The sequence below is a fragment of the Callospermophilus lateralis genome, chromosome 4 (assembly GCF_048772815.1).
Source record: "Callospermophilus lateralis isolate mCalLat2 chromosome 4, mCalLat2.hap1, whole genome shotgun sequence".
In the NCBI taxonomy this organism is placed as follows: domain Eukaryota; kingdom Metazoa; phylum Chordata; class Mammalia; order Rodentia; family Sciuridae; genus Callospermophilus; species Callospermophilus lateralis.
This window is the reverse complement of record NC_135308.1, coordinates 142,466,910-142,472,723: the sequence shown is the minus strand read 5'-3', so window position 1 is coordinate 142,472,723 and position 5,814 is coordinate 142,466,910. Positions and strand designations below refer to the sequence as shown.

General features: G+C 45.8%; 1 pseudogene; it reads left to right on the top strand.

Moving 5' to 3' along the window:
* The first annotated feature begins 2,060 nt into the window (after positions 1-2,060).
* LOC143398545 (glyceraldehyde-3-phosphate dehydrogenase pseudogene) lies at positions 2,061-3,022 on the top strand (annotated as a pseudogene).
* The last annotated feature ends 2,792 nt before the right edge of the window (positions 3,023-5,814 follow it).

Below are 5,814 nucleotides of genomic sequence, written 5' to 3'. Positions count from 1 at the left end.
AAAATAACTTTCCTACTTTATCAACCCTGCTAGAAAACAGCCTGAAGTCTCTATTTCCTCTATAGATAATGGTATTTCAAACTTATCATCCCATGAAAAAACAATCAAAGAGGATGCCCCCAAACAGGAAGGAAAAAGCATCATAGAAGTGCATCGGGCAGTTGAGTTATTTGTCTCTCTGTCTGGTATTTTCCAGCTTTGAAGACTTTGTAACTTATTATAATGTGATTTCTCATTCTGTTAATTTTTGTTATTTACTTTTGTGTTTATAAATTTATATTCACCTTTTTTAAAAGAGTGCTCCATCATTCAGGCCCCATTACCTGGAACTACTCCCAATGTGTAGGCCACATTAAAGACGTGGGGATGGCCAGCCTCCCTGAACAGCCTACCCGAGAACTGAGGGTCATGGAAGGTAGTCTTCCTGTCTTCCCCCTGTGAGGTGAGGGATACTGGTGGCCGGGGATGGGGAAGGCCAGATGTGGGGCAGGAGGGCTCATCAGGGTTGACAGTAGATGTGCAATGGTTCCTGTCAAGGAAAGTGACATGAGGATATGAAAGAGGGGTTCTCTTCCCATGTGACAGATGTTTTCCTGCAGCTTCAGCCTTCTGTACCTGTAATGAATGGGGAGATGATGAAAGACTGAAGCAGGTGGTACATTCCAGAATCCTGAAAAAGAGTCAGAAATGTGTCACTCCCTGAAACTGTGATTTATCAGTGCCAACATAAATGAATGAGGGTGATCAGAGCTTGGGTGCCTCCCAAATCTCATGAGGGTCTTCAGGAAATAAGGGAAACCTCCATTCATCACGAGTGGAGAGTGTATCCTGAAACCCCATCTGGGAAGCACAAGTTCAAATGTAACTAATAAAAGATGTACTTTCCAAGAACACTGCTCAGTGGATAATGACGTATGACAAAGTGTTTAAAAAGCAAATTAAAAAGTGACAGTCTCAAACACACTCATACACAGATGAATAAATTAGACTAAAAAAGCCATAAGGCAGAAGACACATAATGGTTTTTATCTAAAGACAAATGACACCTAAGGGGAAATATTTGCAACTCGCATCACAGCCAAAAAGTAATTTTCCTAATACATCAGAGTTCCTATAAATTGATTTTTTTTTATAAAAACACTAACCATCTAATAGAAAAAGAGGCAATTCAGAAGAAAGGAAATACAAATGCCTCTTAGATGGAAAGATATTAAACCTTATTCACAATAAGAAAATGAAAAATGAAATTACGCTGCAATTTCACTTTCAACTATCAGAGTGGCAAAGATAAAAGAGAGTTCGGCAAAGACGTGAGGAATCAAGCTCTCTCTCTCCTGAATTGTTGGTGGGAACAACAATTCTGTGGGTGCAATTTCTGTGGGGAGCAATTTGGCAATAGCTGTCCAGACTGCAAGAGAATATAGCCTGGACTCTTGCAATTTGACTTCTAGGAACTTAATTACATGGTCTCGTATGTATAATATGACATATATCCAAGATTATTTGTGGGCTAGGGCTTTAGCGAGTTAGAAGAATGACTGCCTAGCAGGCAGGAAGCTATGGGTTGATCCCCAGCAGCACACACACACACACACACACAAAATATGTATACATATAAATATGTATATGTATGTATATGTGTGTATACATACATACATATTATTTACAACATATTTTACAACAAAAATGAGAGGATGTCTACCTAGAAAGAATAAATAAATTATATTCATATGTTGGAATATTACTCAGCTGTGGAAAAGAATGAGGAAACTCTATTTTAACTAAACTAAAATGATCTTCAAGATATAAAAGTGAGGCTCTCAGGGCTGGGAATATAACTCAGTTGGTAGAGTGTATGCCCTGCCTGCACAAGGCCCTGGGTTTAATCCCTAGTACCACAAAAACAAACAAACAAAAAACACCACCACCACCACCACCACCACCAACAACAACAACAAAAAGTGAGGCTCTCTGCTCCTCCATGTTCAACAGACAGCCACATCTTCTCACTGTGCAGGGCCAGCCACGTCCCTGACACATAATAATGAAGGCTGGAGTGAATGGAGGCTGCTTTCAACCCTAGCAAAGTGAATATTGTCTCCATCAATGACCCGTATACTGACTTCAACTACATGGTCTACATGTCCCAGTGATTCCATCCATGGAAAGTTCAATGGTACCCTCAAGGCAGAGAATGGGAAAGTTGTCATCAATGGAAAGTTCATCTCCATCTTCTAGGAGCAAGATCCCGCCAACAGCCAATGATCTGGTGATGCTGGTGCTGAATACGCTGTAGTATCCACTGGCATCTTCACTATCATGGAGAAGGCTAGGGCTCATTTGAAGAATGGCACCAAAATGGTCATCATCTCTGCCCCTTCTGCTGGTGCCCCCCATGTTTGTGATGGGTGTGAACCATGAGAAGTATGGCAACCCCCTCAAGATCATCAGCCATGCCTTCTGCACCATCAACTGCTTAGCCCCCCAGCCAAGGTCATCCATGACAACTTTGGCATTGTGGAAGGACTCATGACCCCCGACCTTGCCATCACTGCCACTCAGAAGACCATGGGTGGCCCCTTTGGGAAACAGTGGCATGATGGTCGTGGGGCTGGCCAGACATCATCCCTGCTTCCACCGACACTGCCAAGGCTGTGGGCAAGGTCATCCCTGAACTGAATGGGGAGCTCCCTGGCATGGCTTTCTGTGTGCCCACCCCAACACGTCAGTTGTGGATCTGACCTGTCACCTGGAAAAAGCTGCCAATCATGGTGACATCAAGAAGGTGGTGAAGCAGGCATCGGAGGGCCCCCTAAGGTCTCTTGGGCTACATGGGGGTTGTCTCCTGTGACTCTTCCATGCTGGGGCTGGCATTGCCCTCAATGACCACTTTGTCAAGCTCATTCCCTGGTATGACAATGAATTTGGCTACAGCAACAGGGTGGCAGATCTCATGGTCCATATGGCCTCCAAGGAATCAGAGCCCCTGGACCACCACCCCAGCAAGAACACAGAGGAATAGCGAGGTCTTCAGCTGCTGGGGAGGCCCTGCTCCTAACTCAGTCCCTCAACATACCAAGAATCTCCCACCCAATTTCCATCCCAGACCCCTGAAGAAGGGGAGGGGCTTAGGGAGCCCTACTGTCACGTACCATCACTAAAGTCCACTGCACCCAGCCAATACACACACACACACACACACACACACACACGAGACAGACTTGGTAACACACACCTGCAATCCCAGCAACTTGGAAGGCTGAGACAGGAGGATTGCAAATTCAAAGCCAGCCTCAGCAGCTTAGCAAGACCTTGTCTCAAAATAAAAAATGAAACGGGCTGGGAATATAGCTTAGTGGTAGAGCACCCCTGGGTTCAGTCCCCAATACAGCAGGAAAAAGAAAAAAAAGAAGAAGAAAGCTATAGAGGAAATATAAAGTACTCCACTATTGCTGCTTTAAAAAGAACAACTGGGAGGAGTGTCGCGGTGTGTATGGCTCAGATAAGCAAAACGCATCCACAGGGTCCACCAGAAACACGCTCCACCAGTTGCTTCCTGAGAAAGGCTCTGGGTACCTGGGGCCTGAGGCTGTAAGCAGTAAACATTCAGCAAATGTTTACTGAGGGCTGGTTTTGTGACAGGCCCAATGGCAGGGGCTGGGGATGCAGCAGTTAATAAAATAGACAAGGTCCTACCTGCATGAAGCTTGTGTCTTAGTCAAGAAAATAGGCAATAAACAGATAAAACGTATGTGTGGACAAGTGATTGTCAAACAGATGGACAGAGTGGGGGAAGGAAGCAAGAAAGAAAGTGGCTAGGTATTTAAAGAAATTTAAAAACAGCAAATAGAATAAATGTGGGGGAGGGTCTTGTTTTAGCCAGGGTGATGGTCAGGGTAGACTCAGGTCATCCAGATATCTGAGGGAGGAGCACCCAGGGTTCAGTGCAAAGGCCTAATATTTTTTTTGTTTGTTTGTTTTGTTTTGAGAAAGAGCGATGGTTTTGTTTTTGAGGTGACTGTGGTTCAAGCGGAGAGAGGAAAGGGGACAGTGATAGGCACGGAATTATGTTCCTGCATCAAACCCTTCCAGGAGCAGCCCCACCTGCCTGGGCCTGCAGGGGTGGCACCAGCCCTTCAGGGATTTCCTCAGAAGACCTGGTTCCTTTTCCTACATGAGGTGTTTGGCCACAGCAGGAAAACACCAACCTCCTAACTAGAGAGGGTAAATAGGTTGGCACCGTCCGTGTTCTGGGGCAACACCTATATTTTTAGCTAATGCTGTATTAACGTCTTTGTGAAAGAACCTTCAGAAACAAAGGTAGCTCTTTGATGACGCCGGCTTCACATTCCAAACATAGTGTTTGCCCCCACAAGCCTAAAAGCAGTTCTCTATTCCAGAGACCCTCATTAGCTTAGAAGGAAACGGATACAAACTCTTGCCCCAATACAGGCTCTTCCTGAGCCTTGTGTGTTCCAGAAGCAGCCGCGGATGAAGCAGCCCTCTGCCATGCTCTTCCGATAGATGGCTGCGTCCCCCGGGAACTCGGTTTCCATGGGGTTGCTATTTCTCTGGATGACATGTGCTGTGTAAACTCTCCAGTCACAACTGGGTCCTGGCTCTTTAAGACAACAAATCCCCAGGGGAAGAGGGTTGAGTCTTGCTTAATTGGACAGTTGGTTGTATCCAGAGAGAAGTGTTTGCAGAGCACATCAAAAGCCAGCCCAGGGACCCACATGTTTGCTCAGTATCCACACAGCAAACAACAAGAGCCTCTCTTGAATGGAGGGGTCAGAAAGGATTTTCCTCAAATCTAGTGAACCTCTGGGGTGATGGCTTATTCAAATGCCAGGGTGGGATGGGGTGCAAGGCCTCCCTTGTCTGGGATGGACACCCGGAGTCTCTTATTTTCATTTTGCTTTCTAGCAACAGAACCAACCCTGGGGAATGGAGGGGGACCTGGACTTGTTTGGGAGACATGGACTCTGTCTGGAACCAGTGCAGAAGGCCAGCTGTGGGGAGCGGGGTGAGGGAGGAGGAGGCCCACTAGCTGTGCTGAAAACCAGACCCAGAGCTTTTATGCACATGATTAGTGATGAGCCAGTTGCCTGGCAACAGCAGCCCCTTCCCCCTTCTATCCATACCCCTCAGGCTGCATGTAATGTTTGTGACATTTTTCTTTTCATAGCAGAGACAGGGAGTCACCCCCTTCATTAGCTAAAGACGGTGCCCACTCCCCAGCCCCCCTTACTAGCTTATTGATCAGACTCCTGGTTAGAAAATGTCTCCCCAAAGCATTTAATTATTAATTGCACATTGGACTGATTACTGTACCAAGAGAATCCACGGATGAGAGTTCATGGAAGTGAAGTGCTTAGCCCAAGACCTGGCACATAGGAAGTGCTGTGAGAATAATTAACAGTATCCCTTCCTTTAGGGAGATTGGATTATAGCAAGACCTATGCTGGGCAGATTTTATTCAAAGAGAATTGCTGTTGTCTCTTCAACTCTCCATCCAAATGCTACAGCAGGAAGAATTCCCCTCCCCCATGTCTGTAAATCTTTGTTTACAAATAGTGAACCCCAGGCCCAGCAAAGTGAAGTGACTTTGTCAATGTCCCATAGCTCTTGACACCAGAACTAGACTGAATCTAGACCTCCTGGTGCTCAATCCCTTTCTACTACACCTCTAGCCCTCAGAATGTAGTGTGCATGAGAATCCTACCAGGAATCCATCAAAAATGTAGGTTTATGATCCCCCGCATCCCTCACCATGCCCCTCACCATTGGTTTCCTAGGGCTGCTGTAACAAAT